This window comes from Arachis ipaensis, chromosome B1, assembly GCF_059453495.1.
Source record: "Arachis ipaensis isolate K30076 ecotype BB chromosome B1, ASM5945349v1, whole genome shotgun sequence".
Taxonomy (NCBI): domain Eukaryota; kingdom Viridiplantae; phylum Streptophyta; class Magnoliopsida; order Fabales; family Fabaceae; genus Arachis; species Arachis ipaensis.
Genome location: NC_142436.1, coordinates 113,867,160 through 113,891,341, shown reverse-complemented (window position 1 = coordinate 113,891,341; position 24,182 = coordinate 113,867,160). Strand labels below are relative to the sequence as shown.

General features: G+C 40.7%; 1 non-coding gene across 1 annotated transcript; it reads right to left on the bottom strand.

The window, feature by feature from the left end:
* Positions 1-7,059: 7,059 nt before the first annotated feature.
* On the bottom strand, positions 7,060-7,167 carry LOC148577990 (small nucleolar RNA R71). Its single transcript, XR_015903746.1, has one exon. It is a non-coding gene; the product is annotated as a small nucleolar RNA R71 (small nucleolar RNA).
* Positions 7,168-24,182: the final 17,015 nt, after the last annotated feature.

Here is a 24,182-nt window from a genome sequence, read left to right as displayed (position 1 = left end):
CCCGTATGCTCATATGTGTTCTTGGAGGATAGATTTACCCTTGATCAAGTAGATAGATAATTTTACATTAGTTGCATGCATTCATTTAGGAAATTTGCACTTCATAAACCCTTTCTTACCATGATCTTTGGTTTTTTATTTTTAAGCATGAGGACATGCTTTGTTTAAGTGTGGGGAGATTTGATAAACCCTAATTTTGTGGTTTATATTTTGTAGAATTTGGAGGGTTTTGTCAATATTTTTCACACTTATCCACAAGAATTGCATGGTTTTGTGTTCTGTTCCTAATATTGCTCCATGATGAAAAACATGCTTCTTTTGCCTTAAAATTGCTATATTTTTATCCTTTTTTATTACCATTCGATGCCGTGACGTGTTTGTTGAGTAATTTAAGAATTTATAGGGCAAGAATGGCCTAGAAGAGAGAAAGAAAGCATGCACAAGAGGAAGGAACATGAAGATTTGGATTTTGGGAATTTCAGCATGGGCGCGCACGCGCACCTCGCGCGCACGCGTGGATGTAGACAGCTGGAAGCGGCGCGTGAAGATCGGCGCATCCACGCGGATTAGAGAAATCCACAGTGGCGCGCACACGTACATGGCGCGCACGCGTGGATCGCAAAATCAATCGGAGCGCACGCACGCACGGCACGTACGCGCGACAAGCTGCACGTGACCTTATTAAAGGAAACCGTGCCTGGTGATTTCTGAGGCTCAAGAGGCCCAAATTCAAGCTGGTTCTGCATGGAAAAGACCCAAGGATGCTAGGGGGAAAGGGGGGATCATTCATTCACACTAAGACACAATTTTTAGCTAGTTTTTGGTTTTTTTTTGTTCTTCTAGAGAGAGAAACCCTTGTTCCTCTCTAGATCTAGTTTGATTTGATCTTCCCTTGTTGAATTCTGAATTGGATCTTGTTAATTACTAGTTTTAATTACTTAATTTGAATTCCTTAGCATAATTTTGTTTAGATCTTGTGTTAGATTTATGTTTTCTTGTCAATTGTCATTTTATACCCATTTCATAAATCTTGTGAATCTTGAATTGCTAATGTTACATTGATGATTTTCATGATTAATTATGTTGTTTGAGTGATTGTATGTTGATAATTGTTAGTGGGTACTTGTTAATTTCAATTTAATTGCACTTTGAATATGTCTTTTAGTAATGCTTACCATATGTTTGATGAAATGTTTCCTTTGATTATGGAGTAGTTCTCTTTACTCTTGGCCTAGGCTAAGGGAATTGGGTAAACTTGAGTCATTGGGTCTAATGGATTTGATGATTTGGGAACCCTTAGTGGTCAATTTGATAACCATTGACACTAGCCTACTACTAAGTCAATTAGTAGCTAGGTTGGACCTTATGGGTTGATGTTGACTAAACCATTTAGCATACTTCAAGTATAGAAGTAGACTTAATGAGTTTGGTTTCTCATAATTGTCAAGATATAGTTATTAGACAAGGATAGTGACCCCAATTCCCATGTCTAGCCAAGAGTTGCTTAATCATTCATATTTGAAAACCCAAAAATCCTAATTGCTTTGTCTTAGTCATAGTTATTTGTTTAGTTTTAGAGTAGAATTATATTGGATGTTATCTTATTAGTTTGAAATTACTCACATCTTGCTTTAGTCGTTTGAATTAGTTTCTTGCACTTCAAGATTACTTGCTTGTTAGGATTCTTAATGTAATTGCTTGCTCATGATTTACAACCCCGAAATTCTAACTAATGTTGATGCACATGTTTGCCCATTCCTTGTGAGACGACCCGAGGTTTGAATACTTCGTTTACTTTTATTGGGGTTGAACTTGTGACAACCAATTCCTTCGAAATTTGATCTGCGGATTATTTGTTGGTTGAGGGCTATACTTGCAACGTGAAAATCTTGTGAAATTCTTTACCGACGGTATTCCGCCCCCATCAAATTTTTGGCGTCGTTGCCGTGGAATGGTTGCAACATATGCCTTGATATTGGTTATGTGAATATTGTAGATAGTTTACTTTCTTTCAATACTTAGCTATAGTTTAGATTTCTTTTTTATGTGTGCTATGACTCCCAAGTTTGATGACTCAGTCTCAATCGAATTCTATCTTAGCCGAGTTTGACCCGGAGATTGAAAGAACTTTGTTACACACTTGGCAAGCTCGACAGCGGTTGGACTATATGGCTAGTACTTCGGCCTCTCTTGAGGAACATACCGAATCACTAGACGGTACCGAGAGTGACTTAGAGTCCGCTACTTCCTATTCTTCTGTTGGCACAACTAATACATCTTTGCATTCTACAGGTGAACCATACATGGCGGAGCCACGACGGATCACTTTGCATGAGCAAGTAGCTCCAGATATCATACTTAAACCTTTGCAAGCAAGGTATCCCAACCTTGATCCAAACTTTGAGTTGAAGAGTAGCTTGATACATCTACTTCCTAAGTATCATGGGTTGCCGGGTCAAGACCCCATCCGACATCTAAGAGACTTTCAAGTTGTTTGTTCTATGGCTCGAAGGCATGGAGCCAATGAGTTGGCTATTATGGTTTTTGCCTTTCCCTTTTCTCTTGAAGGGCAAGCAAAGACATGGTTTTATTCGCTACCGGATGAGATTGTGACCAATTGGGATTTCTTGAGAAGAGAGTTTCTATATAAGTTTTTCCCACCAGAGAAGACCGATTACATTTGGAAGGAGATCTCGGGTATAATGCAAAGGGACCAAGAGAGTTTATATGAGTATTGGACTCGGTTCACGAGGCTATTGGAATCTTGTCCACACCATGGATTGAACACTCACTTGCTCATTAGCTACTTCACCGGAGGTCTTTGTTTGTAAGATAGAAGATTGCTCACCGCTTCTAGTGGCAGTTCCCTTTCAAAGAACAAGACAGAGGGAGAAGCTTGGAAATTGATAAATGATGTTGCCGAGGCTACACAACATGTAAAGGTGAGAAGTAATCCTCTCAAGGGTGTGGTAGAACCATCCCCTTCTGAAGCAAGCTTAACCAAAGCGCTTGAGGACATGACCACTATCCTCATGCAAATACAAAAAGATCGAAAGGAATACTACTCCATCCAAGCCATCCAAGCCCACCCCCAGTTGCTCAAATTGAAGGCTGATGAGCGGATAATTTATACGCTTTTTGGCATTATTTTTAGTATGTTTTAGTTAGTTTTTATTATATTTTTATTAGTTTTTAAATAAAAATCATATTTCTGGACTTTACTATGAGTTTGTGTGTTTATCTATGATTTCAGGTATTTTCTGGCTGAAATTGAGGGACCTGAGCAAAAATCTGATTCAGAGGTTGAAAAAGGACTGCAGATGCTGTTGGATTCTGACCTCCCTACACTCCAAGTGGATTTTTTGGAGCTATAGAAGCCCAATTGGCGCACTCTCAATTGTGTTGGAAAGTAGATATCCTGGGCTTTCCAGCAATATATGATAGTCCATACTTTGCCTACGATTTGATGGCTCAAACCGGCGTTCAAAGTAGCATAGAAATTCTGGCGTCAAAACGCCAGAACTGGCATAAAAGCTGGAGTTAAACGCCCAAACTGGCACAAAAGCTGGCGTTTAACTCCAAGAAAAGTTTCTACACGTGAAAGCTTCAATGATCAGCCCAAGCACACACCAAGTGGGCCCGGAAGTGGATTTCTGCATCATTTACTTATTTCTGTAAACCCTAGGCTACTAGTTCTCTATAAATAGGACCTTTTACTATTGTATTTTAGACACTGGATCATACTTTTCATCTTGGAACTTGTATGTTCACGCTTTGGGAGGCTGGCCATTTGGCCATGCCTAGACCTTTTGTTCTTATGTATTTTCAATGGTAGAGTTTCTACACACCATAGATTAAGGTGTGGAGCTCTGCTGTTCCTCATGAATTAATGCAAAGTAATATTGTTTTTCTCTTCAATTCACGCCTACTTCTGTTCTAAGATATCCATTCGTTCTTCAACATGATGAATGTGATGATCCGTGACACTCATCATCATTCTCACCTATGAACGCGTGCCTGACAACCACTCCCGTTCTACTTGCAATAGCTTGAATGTGTATCTCTTGGGTTTCTAATCTAAGATTAAAACCTTTGTGGTATAGGCTAGAATTATTGGCGGCCATTCCTGAGATCCAAAAAGTCTAAACCTTGTCTGTGGTATTCCGAGTAGGATCTGGGAAGGGATGACTGTGACGAGCTTCAAACTCGCGAGTGCTGGGCGTGTGACAGACGCAAAAGGATCAATGGATCCTATTCCAACATGATCGAGAACCGACAGATGATTAGCCGTGCGGTGACAGCGCATTTGGAACATTTTCACTGAGAGGATAGGAAGTAGCCATTGACAACGGTGATGCCCAACATAAAGCTTGCTATGGAAAGGAGTATGAATGATTGGAAGAAGGCAATAAGAAAGCAGAGGTTCAGAAGGAACAAAGCATCTTCATACGCTTATCTGAAATTCTCACCAATGAATTACATAAGTATCTCTATCCTATTTTATGTTTTATTCATCTTTTAATTATTAATTCTCCATAACCATTTGAATCTGCCTGACTGAGATTTACAACGTGACCATAGCTTGCTTCAAGCCGACAATCTCCATGGGATCGACCCTTACTCACGTAAGGTTTATTACTTGGACGACCCAGTGCACTTGCTGGTTAGTTGTGTGGAGTTGTGACAAAGAGTTGAGATTACAATTGTGCGTACCAAGATGTTGGCGCCATTGATGATCACAATTTTGTGCACCAAGTTCTTGGCGCCGTTGCCGGGGATTGTTGGAGTTTGGACAACTGACGGTTCATCTTGTTGCTTAGATTAGGTAATTATTTTATGTTTAAGCTTTTTACTTTTTATTTTCAAAAAAAAAATTTCAAAAATACAAAAATATTTCTATTTTGTTCTTCAGAGTTTTTAAGAATGAATTCTAGTGTTTCATGATGATTTGTTGAAGTCTGGCTGGCTGTGAAGCCATATCTAATCTTTTGGACTGAGGTTTCAACTTATCATCACAAGAGCTTGATGATTTCTATCAATCTTGCTGTTGAAAGTAATGATCTGCTAAGGCTTGGCTGGCCATTGGCCATGTCTAGTGTTTTGGACCAAAGCTTTCACTGAAAGCTTGGCTGGCTAGTAATCCATGTCTAATTCCTGGACCGGAGTTTTAGACTAACATTGCAATGATTCCTGAAATTCTCATTAAAAATTTTGAATCCCTTTATTTTCCTTTCCATATAATTTTCGAAAAATCACAAAAATTTTTTTTAAAAATCATAAAAATAAAAAATATTTTATGTATCTTAGTGTCAATTTTTAAGTTTTGTGTCAATTGCATGTCTTTATTCTTCTTGCATTTTTTCGAATATATGTAGTATGTTCTTCATTGATCTTCAAGCTGTTCTTGATGATTCCATAGCTCTGATCTTTAATTTCTGTGTGTCTTTTGTTGTTTCTCATATGCATTTTCAATTTGTTATGGTCCTTAGTATACAAACTTCTAAGTTTCGTGTCTTGCATGCATTGTTTATTTGATCTTAGTTGCATCCTTTTTATTATTCTGTCTCATCATTAAAAATTCAAAAAAATTTTCAAAATTGTGTCTTCTCAAGTCAATAACACAGAGAATTGAAGATTCAGAACATTCAGCAGAGGAATCACACAGAAAAAGCTGGGCGTTCAAAATGCCCAGTGAAGAAGGAAAACTGGCGTTTAAACGCCAGCCAGGTTAAACGCCCAAAAAGGTAGCATTTTGGGCGTTAAACGCCAGAATGGATGCCATTCTGGGCGTTTAACGTCAGGAGGACACTAGAGGGAAGATTTTGTTTTTAATTCAAATCTTTTTCAAATTTTCATAATTTTTCAAAATCAAATCTTTTTCGAATCATATCTTTTCAATCATATCTTTTCAAAATCAATTTCTTTTCAATTTTTTTTATTTATTACTATTTTCGAAAATCCTTGCTACAATTAGTGATTTAATTCAAAATTTTCAAGTTGTTACTTGCCTATTATGAAAGGATCAAATTTTAAATTCTAGAATCATATCTTCTAATTTCTTGTTAGTCAAGTAATCAACTTTAATTTTAAAACTTTCTCTTTTTAATTTGATTCTCAATTATATCTTCTCAATCATGTCTTTTCAATCTCATCTTTTTCAAAATTAAGTTTCAATCATATCTTTTTGATTTCTAATTTCAAAATCTTTTTCAAAAAACACTTAATTTCTTTCCCAATCTTAGTTTTCGAAAATCATTTACCAAATTTTCAAAATTTCTCTTAATTATTTCAAAATCTTTTACTTTATTTTCGAAAATTCTTCCCCTCTTCTCACATCCTTCTATTTAAAGGACTAACACTCCTCCTCAATGTACAATTCGAACTCTATCGCTCTTGATAAGTTCGAATTCTTTTCTTCTCTACCTTCTCCTTCTATTCTTCTTTACCTCTGACACCTCAAGGAATCTCTATACTGTGACATAGAGGATTCCATATTTTCTTCACCTCTCTTTTCATATGAGCAGGAGCAAGGACAAAGGCATTCTTGTTGAAGCTGATCCTGAACCTGAAAGGACCTTGAAGAGAAAGCTAAGAGAAGCTAAAGTACAACTCTCTATAGAGGACCTAACAGAACTTTTTAAACAAGAAGAAGACATGGCAGCCGAAAACAACAACAATGCTAACAATGCAAGGAAAGTGCTTGGTGACTTTACTGCACCTACTCCTGACTTCTATGGGAGAAGCATCTCAGTCCCTGCCATTAGAGCAAACAACTTTGAGCTTAAGCCTCAATTAGTTTCTCTAATGCAACAGAATTGCAAGTTTCATGGACTTCCATTGGAAGATTCTCATCAGTTTTTAGCTGAATTCTTGCAAATCTGTGACACTGTCAAGACCAATGGGGTTGATCCCGAAGTCTACAAGCTTATGCTCTTTCCCTTTGCTGTAAGAGACAGAGCTAGAACATGGTTGGATTTACAACCTAAAGAAAGCCTGAACTCTTGGAAAAAGCTAGTCAATGCCTTCTTGGCAAAGTTCTTTCCACCTCAAAAATTAAGCAAGCTTAGAGTGGAAGTCCAAACCTTCAGACAGAAGGAAGGTGAATCCCTCTATGAAGCTTGGGAAAGATACAAGCAATTGATCAGAAGGTGTCCTTCTGACATGCTTTCAGAATGGAGCATCATAGGTATTTTCTATGATGGTCTACCTGAACTGTCCAAGATGTCATTGGACAGCTCTGCTGGAGGATCTTTTCATCTGAAGAAGATGCCTGCAGAAGCTCAAGAACTCATTGAAATGGTTGCAAATAACCAATTTATGTACACTTCTGAAAGGAATCCTGTGAATAATGGGACAAATAAGAAGAAAGGAGTTCTTGAAATTGATACTCTGAATGCCATATTGGCTCAGAACAAAATATTGACTCAACAAGTCAATATGATTTCTAAAAGTCTGTCTGGAATGCAAGCAGCAATAGGCAGTACCAAAGAAGCTTCATCTGAAGAAGAAGCTTATGATCCTGAGAACCCAGCAATGGAAGAGGTGAATTACATGGGAGAATCCTATGGAAACACCTATAATCCTTCATGGAGAAATCATCCAAACCTCTCATGGAAGGATCAACAGAGGCCTCAACAAGGCTTCAACAACAATAATGGTGGAAGAAATAGGTTTAGCCATAGCAAGCCCTTTCCATCATCTTCTCAGCAACAGACAGAGAATTCTAAGCAGAGCCACTCTGACTTAGCAACTGTAGTCTCTGATCTAATCAAAACCACTCAAAGTTTCATGACTGAAACAAGGTCCTCCATTAGAAATTTGGAGGCACAAGTGGGTCAGCTGAGCAAGAAAGTTAATGAACTCCCTCCTAGTACTCTTCTAAGCAATACATAAGAGAATCCAAAAGGAGAGTGCAAGGCCATCAACATACCCCACACAGCCGAACCTGGAGAGGAGGAAGAGGCAGTGATCTCCACTGAGGAAGACCTCAATGGACGTCCACTGGCCTCCAAGGAGTTTCCCAATTAGGAACCATGGGAATCTAAGGCTCACATTGAGACTATAGAGATTCCATTAAATTTACTTTTGCCATTCATGAGCTCTGATGAGTATTCTTCCTCTGAAGAGGATGAAGATGTTACTGAAGAACAAGTTGCTAAGTACGTTGGAGCAATCATAAAGCTAAATGCCAAGCTATTTGGTAATGAGACTTGGGAGGATGAAGCCCCCTTGCTCACCAAAGAACTGGATGACTTGACTAGGCAAAAATTACCTCTGAAGAGACAAGATCCTGGAAAGTTCTCAATACCTTGTACCATAGGCATCATGACCTTTGAGAAGGCTCTGTGTGACCTAGGGTCAAGCATAAACCTTATGCCTCTCTCTGTAATGGAGAAGCTAGGAATCCTTGAGGTACAAGCTGCAAGAATCTCACTAGAGATGGCAGACAATTCAAGAAAACAGGCTTATGGACTAGTAGAGGATGTCTTGGTAAAGGTTGAAGACCACTACATCCCTGCTGATTTCATAATCCTAGATACTGGGAAGTGTATGGATGAATCCATCATCCTTGGCAGACCCTTCCTCGCTACAGCAAAAGCTATGATTGATGTTGACAGAGGAGAATTGGTCCTTCAAGTGAATGAGGACTCCTTTGTGTTTAAAGCTCAAGGATCTCCCTCTGTAACCATGGAGAAGAAGCATGAAAAGCTTCTCTCAATACAGAGTCAAACAAAATCCCCACATTCAAACTCTTAAGTTTGGTATTGGGAGGCCACAACAAACTCTAAGTTTGGTGTTGAGAGGCCATCAACATGCTCGGAGTATCTGTGAGGCTCCATGGGAGCCCACTGTCAACTACTGATATTAAAGAAGTGCTTGTTGGGAGGCAACCCAATTTTACTTATCTATGTTAAATTTCTATTTTCCATTGTTATTTTATGTTTTCTATAGGTTGATGATCATGTGAAGTTACAAAAATAATTGAAAAAGCAAAAACAAACTGAAAAACAGAATGAAAAATAGCACACCCTAGAGGAGAAGCCTATTGGCGTTTAAACGCCAGTAAGGGCAACAGAATGGGCGTTAAACGCTCAGTAAAGGCAGCAGAATGGGCGTTAAACGCCCAGTCTGGAACCATTCTGGGCGTTCAACACCAGAAATGGGCACCAGACTGGCTTTTAACGCCAAAAAAGGACAAGAAGCTGGCGTTAAATGCCAGAAATGGACAGCAACCTAGCGTTTAACGCTAGGATGCGCAGCAGAGGGCGTTTTGCACGCCTAATTGGTGCAGGGATGAGAAATCTTTGACACCTCAGGATCTGTGGACCCCACACGATCGCCACCAACCTCAACTCACTCTCTCTCTTCTTCACACCTTTTCATAAAACTCTTCCCCAAATACCCTTCACTAATCACCTCAATACCTCTTCCCCAAAAACCCCTCACCTATCAAATCCTACCCTCTCCTCCATAAACTCTTCACCAATCCACATCCATCCATCATAAACCCCACCTACCCCACCATTTAAATTCAAACCACTTTCCCTCCCAAACCCACCCATACATGGCCGAAACACTACCCCCCTCCATCTCCTTTATTTCTTCTCCCTCTACTCTCTTCATTCTTCTTTTGCTCGAGGACGAGCAAACCTTCTAAGTTTGTTGTGGTAAAAGAGTTGCTTTTTGTTTTTCCATAACCATTTATGGCACCAAAAGCCGGAAAAATCTCTAGAAAGAGGAAAGGGAAGGAAAAAGCTTCCACCTCCGAGTCATGGGAGATGGAGAGATTCATCTCAAAGGTGCATCAAAACCACTTCTATGAAGTTGTGGCTAAGAAGAAAGTGATTCCCGAGGTCCCTTTCAAGCTCAAAAAGGGTGAATATCCAGAGATCCGACATGAGATTCGAAGAAGAGGTTGGGAAGTTCTCACCAACCCCATTCAACAAGTCAGAATCTTAATGGTTCAAGAGTTCTATGCCAATGTATGGATCACCAAGAACCATGATAAAAGTATGAACCCGGACCCAAAGAATTGACTTACAATGGTTCGGGGGAAATACTTAGACTTCAGTCCGGAAAATGTAAGTGTTCTGGGGGTTACCTGAAACTGGAGGTCGATCTCGGACGAGATCTTCTGTACTGGTCGATGCTGATGTGTCCAGCCGGTGAGTGGCGGCTGGAGCTGTCGTGTCCAACTTATTGATCTAGCTGCACTGCTGATCCTTCGTCACCGGAGGGTGGGGGTACCTGCAAGAGACTCCGATGCTTAAGTTAGCATAGGTATTAAGCAGGTTTTTAGTAGAATCAGAGTATGAGTTATACCTGGGTGCTCCAGCGTATTTATAATAGCGTGGTATGACCTTCTTAGATAGATAAGTTAGTTATCTTATCTTATCTTATCTTTTGGCGAGGTCAGCTTATCTTTAATGGAACCGCCCTTATCTCTATAGGCTTGGGCTGCCTTTGGATCTGGGTCGTATTCCTTGAGTTGGGCCCTTTTTTGGGCTTTCTTGTCGATTTTGCCGAGCTCTTTTAGGAAGAGGTCGGATAGTCTGACCTAGAGAGCTCTTTTGGGTTTAATACATTCATTAATTGGTATTAATTGCCCCGTTTCCTTTTGGCTTTATTTTGAATTTTTGCACTCAGAAACGGTTTCTCTCCTTCATCTTTCTTTGTAACTTCTCCCTTCATTCTCTTGCCTTCTGCTTTTCACCTACATTTTTCCTTTTCTTGCGTTGCGGCGTCATTCAGTGATCCGGCGATTCCGTCTTTCCATCTTCAACTCTTCTGAGGCTCTGCACTTTTTTCCAGGTTGGTTCCATTTGCAATTTCTTCTCTTTTTTGTTGCTTTGTCTTCAGTTTTGTGGTGAAGCTTTGATATTTGGATGCATGTCAAAAAAGCTTGAATCTTTTTTATGACCTCATGTTTGCTCATCGCTGTAATGTGTTTTCTCTGATTTCCTTTTTTTCGCTTTTTTGTCTATCCCTGGTATTTTCGTTGAGGTTTTCTAGGGCTTTGCATGTTCTACTGTCGCTTCTGTCCGATACAATGAGAAAAATGCATCTTTTTACTGTCCCTGGTTTTTGCCCTGTTGATAGCTTTCCCTGTTTTGCTGCGATATTTGTTTTGGTTTTCTTCGTAAATTGTCTTTGTTTGAGGTGTTTTTCTCTGGAAAAGGTGGCATTTTGATGACTCCCTTTTGACTTTCTTTTTTGAAATGTTTGTTATTTGAAATCTTCTTTTCTTGTTTGAGAGATGCCGGGACGTAAGTTGTAGATTTTTCCTGAAACCTTGCTTTGTTACTGCCTCCAAAGGATGCCCCAGGACTTTGGTTTGAGTCTTGGGATTTTCCTTTTCTGTTTGTTCTTTTGTATCATATTAGTCGAATTATTTTGCCCTTCGTCCGAGATGTTTTTTAGTAATCCAATCTTCTTTTCTTATTGTAGGATTAGTTGGCCTCATGTCTTCTCACAATAACATTGTAGAGATGTCTTCTAAAGTACCCGAAGGGATGTCTGATTGGCTGGACTCCCTTGTCTTAATGTGTGTCTCTGTGGTGGACGCTGATTTTTGTGTAGAGCTGAGGAAACATTGTAGGATTTATGGTAGCAATGCTTGGGAGAGGGATTATGAGCTTGTAGCGCCCGACTCTGACGAGAGGGTTTGTTTTCCTACTTCGGTCGGGGGGGAGCGTCCTTTCTTCTATGCCTATGAATATTTCTTCAGCCAGTTGGACATTACTTTTCCATTTACTGCTTTCGAGACCGATTTATTGTGGTCGTATAACATTGCCCCATCCCAGCTTCATCCAAATTCCTGGGGTTTTATCAAGATATTTCAGCTGCTTTGCCAAGAGTTAGGCGTAACACCTTCTCATACTCTTTTCCTCTATCTTTTTGTTTCTGCCAAGCCTGGTGCCTCTTCCAAAAAGAAAGCTTCCTGGGTTTCTTTCAGGTCTGCCCAGGGTCATAAAGTTTTTGCCATGTACGATGAGTCTTTTAAGGACTTTAGGAATTATTTCTTTAGAGTCTGTGCTGTTGAGGGGGTCCGCCCCTTTTTCTTGATGAGAATGACGAGCCTGCTTTCCCTCTAGAGTGGCAGAAGGATGTGAGAGTGTCTCGTTATACATGGGAGATGCTTGACGAGGTTGAGCGGGCTTTTGTTGTTGTTCTTGAAGATTTATGGGGGGAACCACCCCATCTTGATACAAAAAGGTTTTTGAATGACCCGTCCCTGGTTCGAACTGTTTTGGGTACTATCTGACTTGTTTCTGTGCTTGTTTCTTAATTTTGCTTCCTCTTTTTGTGATTGTAACCCATTATTGTGGTTGATTCTATTTTTTCAGAAATGTCAAAGAACAATGATTCCATGAAGGCCTACAAAAAGGCAAAGAAGGCTGCTGCTGCTCAAAATATCTCGGCTAAGGCGACAGGAGAGGGCTCTTCTCAAGTTCAGGTGAGGCCGCTCGTGCCGAGTTCTCCTGGGCCGAGGAAGGTAATTCCCACTCCTCGGGTTCGCCTGGCCGACCCTCCACAGTCTTCCGCTGCTACTTCTGGTGCTCCTCCCAACAAGAAACAAAAAACAATTGAGCCTTTCAACCTTGATGCCCCTAATTTTGACGCGGTCGAGTTCATAGATTAGCAGATCGGTCCATACGGTGTCCTCCCTATGGATGATGTATCACTCCTTCATCATTTGGATTTTATAACTCGGAGTAGTGTAAAAATGGCACATATGGGAGCTGCCCTGTACCGAACTGCTCAAAATCTTCCTCTCCATGCCACCAAAGCTTTTATGGAGGAGGCAAAACAGGAGTTCGATCGGATGAAGGGCTTGAAGGAGGAGCTTGAAGCGAAGGTGGCCAAACTGGAGAAGGATCTGAAGAATGAAAAGGCGAGTTCCCTTGCTCTGGCGGCTTCTGTGCGGTTGGCCGAGGACACGGGATTGAGGCATAAAGACAGTTACGTCACATCCTATCGGGAGGGAATGCGTTTGAAGGAGGAGTTGGAGAACGCCCGAGCTGATGACTCCGAGCTCCAGGGGCATCTTGTTGGCAGTGTGAATGCTGCTTACGAGAATCTGAAGGAGCAGGTTCGAATTATTGCTCCTGAGGCCGACCTTACTCTTTTTAGCCTGGACAATTTTGTGAGGGATGGTAGGATTGTCCCTGATGACTAGGATGATGACGATGTCAATCCTCCCCCTGTGCCTTCTGCCAAGGTGTCAACTTCTACAATTCACCTGGTTGAGGTCGGTCATTCCGTTTCTGATCCGGAATGTCAGATCTTGAACCGGGATGATGGTACCGTGGATGCTGTGCCTATTCAGACTCGCCCTCCTTCTCCCCGTACTAATGCTGCCGAGAAGGCTCCCGATCTTATTGATTTTTCTTGGATGTTTGTGTAGATAGCCCGACTTGTGGGCTTTTAAACTCTTTATTTTGTAATTTGAATATTTTGCTGACTGTGATACTCCTTCTGGTTGCTTGTTTAGCAACTTTTTATTTTGAAAAAACAACAAGTAGCTTTCAAGCTTTGGGCCTGATCCTGAAGCTTGTTTATAACATTGTATTTTATATCATGCTTGTTTGCACTTGTCTTGGCACCTTTCTGGGTTTTAAGAATGCTGAAGCCTTGCTGCTCGGCCTCTTTGGATTGCTTTGTATTTATTGCTTGTAGCTTGGATCCTTTGAGGTTGTGGATGTGTGGATCCAACTTGTACTTCGATTTTCTGGCTCTTACTTGTATTTATTTCTAGCAATCCATAACCGATTTCTTTACGTTGGTCCTCTTTCCAGTTATTTTTGTAGTCCTCTTTTTTGGACCTTTGTCAGGTCTCTTTCAGGGACTACTTTTATAACTTGTTTGTTGTAGGAGACCGACTTCTTTGCGTCGTCCTTTTCCAAGTTATTTTTGTAATCCTCTTTCTTGGACCCTTGTCAGGTCTCTTTCAGGGATTACTTTTATAACTTGTTTGTTGTAGGAGACTGACTTCTTTGCGTCGTCCTTTTCCACGTTATTTTTGTAATCCTCTTTCTTGAACCCTTGTCAGGTCTCTTTCAGGGATTACTTTTATAACTTGTTTGTTGTAGGAGACCGACTTCTTTATGTCGATCTCTTCTAAGTTATTTTGTAATCCTCTTTTTTGGACCTTTGTCAGATCTCTTTCAGGGATTACTTTTATAACTTGTTTTTCGTAGGAGACCGACTTCTTTATGTCGATCTCTTCTAAGTTATTTTGTAATCCTCTTTTTTGGACCTTTGTCAGATCTCTTTCAGGGATTACTTTTATAACTTGTTTTTCGTAGGAGACCGACTTCGTCATGTCGATCTCTTCTAAGTTATAGCAATTCCTCTTTTATAGGGTTGGCCAGACCTCTTTCCAGGGATTTGCTGATAACTTGGGTTGACTTGGTCCGACTTCTTAACGTCGGCCAGTCTTTAAGTTATTATTTAGCAATCCATAAGACCTCGTCAGGTTCTTTTTCCGGATCACTTTCGATAACTTCTTGTATTATTCTGTGTTCATCTTTGCCGATTTGTAGAAGGTGGTTTCTATCTTTGTTTGGTCGACCTTTAGATGAATCGCATTTTCATCTCTATTGGTTTTTATCATGATCGTGCAGTGAATCTATTTTTCACTTTCTGCCGATCTGTTGCTTTATAATCGGACGATGAATGCTTCAGATTAATGCGTCTTAAGAATTTGTAGAATATCTAAAATATATTTTATTCAAAAGAAAGTGCAAATATATACATGCGGGAGTTTTTCATCCCTTTAAGTCGGATAATTTCTGAATCTCAACTTGGTGCCTCATTAAAAAACCTTTTCAGGAAAAAGAGTGCATCCTATGATGAGATCTTTTACCTTTTCTAGCTATAGTACCTTCTTAGGTTGCAAGCGTGCTATGATCTGGGAAGCTCTCGTCCATCGAGTTCGGACAGTCTGTAGTAGCCCTTCCTAAGTACTTCTATGACTCGGTAGGGTCCTTTCCAGTTTGCTGCCAGCTTTCCTTCTCCGGGTCGAGTTGTTCCAATATCATTGCGGATTAGGATGAGATCATTCTCAGCGAAACCTCTTGGCACCACCTTTTGATTATATCTGGAAGCCATTCGACGTTTTAGTGCTTCTTCCCCGATCCGAGCTCTTTCTTGGATTTCAGGAAGTAGGTCGAGCTCTTCCCTTTGAAGTTGGGAGTTGGCTTCCTCATTGTAATGAACCACTCTAGGCGACCTTTGCTCGACCTCTACTGGGATCATTTTCTCTACTCCGTACGCTAATTGAAATGGTGATTCGTTTGTGGTGGAATGTGGCGTTGTTCGATATGCCCATAGGACTTGTAGAAGTTCTTCGGCCCAAGCTCCCTTTGCATCTTGCAGTCTCCGTTTCAGCCCAGCCAATATGACTTTGTTGGCCACTTCGGCTTGTCCATTGGCTTGGGGATGTTCGACGGAGGTGAACTGGTGTTTTATGTTTAAGTCGGCTACTAACTTTCTGAAGACCGCATCTGTGAATTGGGTGCCATTGTCTGTAGTGATGGAGTATGGAACCCCAAACCTTGTGACAATATTCCTATATAGGAATTTCTGGCTCCTTTGAGCAGTGGCGTTGGCTAGGGGCTCTGCCTCGATCTATTTTGTGAAATAGTCTACCCCAACTATGAGAAATTTAACTTGTCCCGATCCCTGGGGAAAGGATCCGAGAAGATCGAGTCCCCATTTTGCAAATGGCTAAGGCGAAGTTACGCTGATGAGCTCTTCTGGCGGGACGATGTGAAAGTTGGCATGTTTCTGGCATGGTGGGCATGTCCTTACAAACTCTGTAGCTTTCTTTTGTAGAGTTGGCCAATAAAATCCCGCCCGGAGTACTTTTTTGGTGAGAGCTTGTGCTCCGAGATGATTACCACAAATGCCACTGTGTACTTCCTCTAAAACTTCTCTTGTGTTGGAGGTCGGCACACATTTTAATAGCGGTATTGAAATCCCTCTTTTATATAGGGTGTTGTTTATGATAGTGTAGTACTGAGCCTCCCGTTTTAACCTCTTTGCCTCCTTTTCATCTGTGGGGAGTGTTTCTGTTTTGAGGTAATTAATTATGGGGGTCATCCATCCTTGATCCTGACTTGTTATGGCTAGGACGTTTTCCTCTTCCGAGATTGATGGGTTTTGTAGCATTTCCTGGATGAGGCTTCTATTGTTGCCCCCTGGTTTGGTGCTGGCTAGTTTTGAGAGTGCATCAGCTCGGGCATTTTTGTTCGCGGGGTATATGGCAGATCTTATATTCCCCGAGTTGTCCGAGCTGTTCCTTGGTTTTATCCAAATACTTTTTCATGGTGGGATCTTTGGCTTGGTAGCTCCCTGTTATTTATGAGGTGACTACTTGTGAATCACTGAAGATGTTGAGTTTTTGAGCTCCAACCTCCTTAGCCAGCTTCAAACCAGCTAGTAACGCTTCATATTCCGCCTAGTTGTTTGAGGCCGGGAACCTAAATTTGAGGAAAAGCTCAACTTGGGTTCCTTGGTTGCTTTCTATTATCACACCTGCACCACTTCCAGTTTTATTCGAGGACCCGTCCATATAGAGATTCTATTCTGTGGGGGTTTCCAGGGTATCTGTGAATTCTGCAATGAAGTCAGCCAAGTACTGTGATTTGATGGCTATCCGAGCTTCATATTGGAGGTCGAACTTGGATAACTCGACTGCCCATTGTAAAATTCTGCCTGCTAGATCTGTTTTCTGCAATATCCCTTTTATGGGCTGGTCGGTTCGAACCTTAATGGTGTGAGCCTGGAAGTATGGGCGAAGTCGTCGAGATGTCAATATGAGAGTATAGGCAAACTTTTCTATTTTTCGGTAGTTCAGCTCGGATCCCTGCAACACTTTACTAATAAAGTATACAGGTTGTTGCCCTTTGTCATCCTCTCGAACCAGAGCTGAGGCTACTGCCCGACTTCCTACCGCAAGGTACAATACGAGTGGTTCTTCCTCTCGTGGTCGAGTTAGGATAGGTGGTCATCCCAGGAAACTTTTGAAATCCTGGAAGGCTTGCTCGCATTCCATTGTCCATTCGAACTTCTTTCCTTTCCTTAAAGTGGCATAGAAGGGGAGAGATCTTATCGCTGAACCTGCTAAGAATCTGGATAAGGCTTTCAGTCTCCCGATGAGTTGCTGTACCTCTCTGACACAAGTTGGGCTCTTCATGTTGAGTATGGCCTGGAATTTGTCTGGGTTTGCTTCAATTCCTCTTTGTGTGAGCATGAAACCTAATAATTTGCCCGCTTCTACTGCAAAGGTACATTTTGTGGGATTAAGTCGCATGTCATGCTTCCTTATAATGTCGAACACTTGGGCCAGGTCAGACAATAATGTATCTTTGACGTGGCGGAAATTGGCGAATTAAGAATTGTTATGAGATATGCGTTGCAAGTATAGTTCTTAACCAACCAGAAATCTGCTTATCAATTTAGAAGGGTTGTCACAAAAATTAAAATTAAAATACTGGGAGTATGAATCCCAGGTCGTCTCCCAACGAGTTACAGAAAGGTGTGCTATTTTATTAATCAGATGTTTTCAAAAAAAAGGTTTGAGTTGAATAAACAGGAAATTAAATTGGAGAAATTAAGTAATTTAAATAAAAGCATTGACTGGGAGTAGATTAGTTGGAAGCCCTATTCTTGTTGAAGTACTCTCAAGATTAATTGATAATTGAAGGTTGTTCTATTTAGTTATCCCTTACTAGGTAAGGGAAAGTCAAACAAGTTGGAATGTTGTTTCTACTCACAAGTTCCAATCCGCTCAATTGAAAAGGATTAGTGTCAGTGACTAGAGAGCATTCCAACAATAAACCCAATTACAATTTTTCTTTTAAGCATCCCAACTTAAGGGTTCCTTTCAATCAACTCCCCATCAAGTTAGGGAACTACTCGCTCGTTGTGAATATAGAACTCATAACATAGGAAAGGGAATTAAAGAAAGACATGATAAATAAAACTCAAAGGAATCAATTAAAAATAAAAGTAATTCTTGTATTAATAAATTCTAAAATAATCCAATAGTAAAATTGAGTAAATTAAAAGACATGGAAGAGTAAAGCCAAGTAAAGAAAACGAACTAGAATGACGAAGTCTTGATGAGGTAATAACTCTTCTCAATATCCCAATGCAAAGAGCAATAGAAATAAAATCCTAAGAACTATGAATGTGTAGAGAGAAAACCTAGAGGAGGAGTTAAACTAGATCTAAAAGCTAAAAATTGTGTGGAATGAATGTTGTTCTGGTTTCTGCATGTTCTCTGGCTCTAGTATGCTTTTCTGAGCCGAAAACTGGGTCAAAACAGGGCCCAAAATCGCCCCCAGCGAATTCTGCAGATTATGCAGATCGCGCACGTCACGCGATCGCGTCATTCATGCGGACGCGTCATTCGGCGTTTTGCTTTGCCATGCGGGCGCGTCGTCCACGCCTCCGCATCACTTATGCTATTCCAATCCGCGCGGTTGCGTGAGCCATGCGGCCGCGTCACTGCGATTTCCTCTCTTTCGCGCGGTCGCGTGAGCCATGCGGCCGCGTCACTTCTCGCTGGTCATCTCCTTAATTTCTTGTGTTCCTTCCATTTTTGCAAGCTTCCTTTCTAATCTCCAACTCATTCATGCCCTATAAAGCCTGAAACATTTAACACACAGATCGCGGTATCGAATGGAATAAAGGAGAATTAAAATACATAATTAAAAGTCTCTTAGGAAGCAAGTTTTCAATCATGTAATAATTTTAGGAAAGAAATATAAATGCATGCTAATCATATGAATAAGTAGGTAAAGATCATGATAAAACCACATAATTAAGCACATTATAAACCATAAAATAGTGGTTTATCAACCTCCCCACACTTAAACATTAGCATGTCCTCATGCTTAGTTGAAGGAGATAAAATAAATGAGTAGGAACATGTAAAACTCATGCAATGCAATGCAACCTATATATGTGAATGAAACTATATGATTCTTGTCCACTTGATCAATAGTAAATAAGCTCTTCAAAACCATTACAAATCAAATTCCACTAATTCAATTCTCATACACTAAGAACAGATAAAAATGCAAGAAGGTAGCTCATGAAAGCAGGGAACATAGAATTTTAAGCATTGAACCCTCACTGATGATGTATGTACGCTCTAATCTCTCTAGTGTATAGGGCAATCACTATATCCTTCTCTAATCATGCTCTCTAATTTTCGTTCTTCTCCTAATCAATCAACAACATTTAATATACCAATGCAAACATCATGAGGTCTTTTCAAGGTTGTGATGGGGCCAACCTTGAATTTTCGTTCTTCTCATAATCAATCAACAACATTCCACACTCATGTATCAACTTTTTATCTTAATTTTATCATACATGCATTGATATTTGAATTCTTAACTTAACATTGGAGTAATTTTGTCCCCTTATTTATTTATTAAATATTTTTGGTTTTTTTTTCAACATAAACATAAAAATAAACATAGCTTATCAATGCACATAGATTTTCGATTCTTATAATTTCACATGAGTAGGTGTCCAAATTCCCATTATATTATCATGACACATTCCCTTATTATCTTTTGTTCCCACAATTTTCCATACTTAATTAGCACACACAATTCTATCTTAAGCTAACCAAAGATTCAATTTGGGATATATAATTGTTTTTCTGCTTAAGGCTAGTAATGCAATAAAATATAGAACAAATGGGATTTAAAGGCTCAAAGTGGCTAACAAAGGTAATTGAAAGGGTAGGCTTAATTTGGATAAGTGAGCTAAACAATTAATGGCCTCAATCATATGCAAACATATAAATATAATAAACATTGGACATATAGGATTGAACAAAATATAGATCACAATCATAGAGAAGTAAACACACAAGAATAAAATAAATATGGTTAAATAATGTAACCATGCATAAAGGCTCGAATCTTACAGGTTGTGTGTTCTTTAGCTCAAAAATCATGTTCCAAATACAACTTCGAGCAAATTTAACATAAAAGTTTTAATTAAAATTAGTGAAATTTTGTTCCAAAAATAGAGTCTTAGAAGAAACTTATTGTCTTTTCAATCAAGTAGAACATGCATGCAACAAATCTATTACTATGCAATTTATCCTATTCTACAAAAGAAAAACTAACTAAATATCCTAATTTATTGGTGTTTAGGGAAGAGAAATTACCTCCGGAAGTCAGGTACTGACCGACCTCCCCACACTTAAGGCTTTGCACTGTCCTCGGTGCCATCTGTCAGGAACAAAGGGGGGCTGGTAGCAGTATCTCCACAGGCAGGACCATCATGGCTTCCTGTGCTGGTAAAGGAAGTGGAGTCTGGGGTGTCTGAGTCCTTGAATTTTCCCATAATCAGCTCCTTTAGGTATGTGAATCAGCGCTTGTTACGGCGCTCTCTCATCTTAGCTTTGTGTTCCTGCCGATCTAACCTTTCGAGTATCTGATGGAGCAGTTGGTCTGTTGTAGGTGCTTGTGGTGTTGAAGATGGAATATTTTCAACCGGTACAGTAGGATGGCTTGTGGCGGCTGGTGGAGGTCTGATGTATTTCCCGTTAGGGACATACTGATCATCCCGTGGAAGCATGGCTTTGGTGTCCCCAGCTCTGTAGGAGACTCCCGCTGTTGAGACAAGATCGGAGACCAAGGCAAGAAAAGCTAAGTTGCCCGCAATTTGTACGTGTCCCATGGCATTCCGGATGTGTCTTGGTAGGTCCAGAGATTGGTCTGTAAGGATGCACCATAGTAGAATGGCCATGTCCGCAGTGAAGGAGGACTCGTGAGTGCTCAGAAAGACGTAATGGGACATGAACTATGCCCATACGCGAGCCTCCAAGGTAAGTGCTGAAGCCAATATTCCCTTAGGGCGGGTACGATAGTATCCGTAGATCCAACGGCTGCCAGGTAGTGCGATAACTCTGAGAACGGCGTCCCAATCAAATTGGTACATCTGGCGCTTGAGTGCGGCTTCTTGAAAGGCGTCCAATCCTTCTGGAATAGGGGGAAGACCTAGAGCTCTTTGAATGGCCTCTTCTGTAATGGGGACTTGCTTCTGACGGACAAAGATAGACTGCAGGGTTGGTAGGTGGAAGTTGGAGTAGAACTCGACTACCCAAGAAAGATTGACCTGCCTCGGCTGTCTCTGTAGGAAACCCCATCGTCTTTGTGCAATTTGCGGCTCAACAAAGGTAGCAATACGGTTTAGGAGGAGAAGAAGGTATTCGTTGTTGTAACTCCTTTCTGCCAGGATGGGGAACATCTGCTCACAGTAGCGATTGGGAAATCGCGCTGTATCCTTTGCTGGGAATGCTTTTTCTTTATCATCAACCTTTATAATCCTCTTAGTTTTTTTTGTTGAGGGTTTAACCGCAGTTGAAGAGGGCTCTGCCACTAGTGCTCTCTTTGTTCCTCTCCTCGCTGTTGATTTGGGAGTAGCTTTCTCTTTGCCTTTTTTGTGGCCATCCTGAAAAAGGGAAGGGAGAGTAAATTAAATTTAAAGAGATAGAGCAAGGAAGAGGATTGTATGAGTGATAATCAATGCACGGCAAAGAGTATGTTATTAACACATGGTCATGACTACATGTGAAAAGTTTATCAATGGAAAAATAGCAAGTGCAGTTGAGGACAATTAAATGCAAGGGGTTTATTGGCATGCAGGCAAAGGCATGAGTAGCATAGATCAAGCATTTAATTAGTCAAATTTGTTATCACTCGTAACAAACTAGCCATCACGTTTGTATTGACAATTAAATTCAATTAATACAATAGTAAAGGGAATTTGTGAAAAGCAAGCGTTGAATGTTAGAGTAGAATAACGTAGGAAAGTGCTTAATGCCATATGGGCTTTTTCACAAACACGTAGCATGCATGGTAAATAGGGTATAGAAAGTATTAAATTAAATATGCAAGCAACCCTTTTAAAAGCAATATATAATTGCCAAACAAATTTACAACAATCCACAAGTATATAATGAGAAACAATGACTCAAATAAATTTCCAACACCAAGTTAAAAGGAAAAAGAAAGAAAAAGAAAATATGGATAATGGAAGTAAAAAGAAAAGAAAAGAAGATAACATATAAAAATAAGGAGAATAATGGAAAAGTAAAGAGGGGGGAAGAAGAAAAGAAAAAACCTTGTGAATGGGGATGAGAGAGAGAGAGATAGTAGAAAGGGAGAAAGAAGGAAGAAGGAAGAAGTAAGGAGGGAAAAGAGAAAATAGGGTTTGGGGAGAAAAAGATAAGATAATTGGAAAATTAGGGAAGCTGTGCGGCGCAAGCGACGCGGTCGCGCGACTTGCGCTTATACTGATTGACGCGGTCGCGTCGGTCACGCGGTCGTGTGACCCTTTTCATGCTACTGGCGCGAGGGCAGCCTCACACTCGCACAACTCTCTGTTCAAAATCTTATTTTGCCAAATTTTTGGGTGACGCGATCGCGTGGGGCATGCGATCGCGTGAGTGGCCATTAGAAGGATATGACGCGGTCGCGTCGGTTACGCGGCCGCGTGGGAAGAATTATGCGTTCAGCACCAATCCAGCACCACTCTAGCACAACTTTCGGTCGTGCACCATTTTCACGTCGAATTCTAGGGCACGCGGCCGCGTGAGTGACGCGGTTGCGTGGGAGGCCAATGTTCCCATTTGACGTGGTCGCGTGGGGCGATTTATGCCACTGGCACGCCTCCAGCCACGCTCTTGCGTGTCTCTCTGTTCGTTTTATTATTTTCTCCCATTACCTGCGGCGCGGACGCGTCAATGATGCGGTCGCGTCGCATGAAAAATATTTTTTTTTAAAATAAAAGTATGTAAATGCAGATGCGCAAAATGTACTAATAAAGAGAAGCGTTATTGAATAGGGAAAACTAAGAATAAAGAAAAGAACGATCATACCATGGTGGGTTGTCTCCCACCTAGCACTTTGCTTTAACGTCCGTAAGTTGGACGCTCCACTAGCTCAGGCTTCGACTATGTGGGGATCTTCCAAGAGGAAGATCTCGAGCTCCTTGTTTTTCTTCAGCTTCTCGCCATGGTACAGCTTTAAACGATGTCCATTAACTTTGATAAGTTCAGAGCTCGAAGGATGGCTTAGGTGATAAACTCCGTATGGTTCGGCCTTCTCTACTCTGTATGGACCTTCCCATCTTGATCTCAACTTGCCTGGCATGAGCCTCACTCGAGATTTGTAAAGGAGGACTAAGTCCCCAGGTTGGAACTCTTTTCTCTTGATGTGCTGATCATGTACAACCTTCATCTTCTCCTTGTAAAGCCTTGAGTTCTCATAAGCTTCTAGGCGAAGGCTTTCCAACTCTTGCAGTTGCAACTTCCTTTCAGCTCCGGCTTTCTCAATTCCCATGTTGCACTCCTTTACTGCCCAAAAGGCTTTGTGCTCTATTTCAACAGGGAGATGACAAGCTTTTCCATAAACTAAGCGGAAAGGACTCATCCCAATGGGTGTTTTGTATGTGGTTCTATATGCCCAGAGTGCATCTTGTAGCCTGGTGCTCCAATCTCTTCTATGAGGTTTGACTATCTTCTGCAAGATAAGCTTTATCTCTCTGTTTGACACCTCGGCTTGCCCATTAGTCTAAAGATGGTAGGCTGTTGCAACCTTATGAATTATCCCATGCTTTTTCATTAATCCTGTTAGTCTCCTGTTACAAAAATGGGTGCCTTGATCGCTCACGATTGCTCGTGGTGATCCAAAGCGACAAATAATGTGGTTTCTCACAAAGGAAACAACAGTGTTAGCATCATCAGTGCGGGTAGGAATTGCTTTCACCCATTTGGAAACGTAATCCACAGCTAACAATATATAAATATAACCATTAGAATTTGGAAATGGACCCATGAAGTCAATGCCCCAAACATAAAAAATTTCACAGAAAAGCATAATTTGTTGAGGCATTTCATCCCTCTTGGATATATTACTAAATTTTTGACATGGAAAACAAGATCTACAAAATTCAACAGTGTCTCTAAAAAGAGTAGGCCACCAGAATCCACAGTCTAAGATTTTTCTAGCTGTTCTTTGAGGGCCAAAATGTCCTCCACTCTCAGACGAGTGACATGCCTCTAAGATGGACTGGAATTCTGATTGAGCCACATACCATCTAATTACCCGGTCAGCGCCACATCTCCATAAATATGGGTC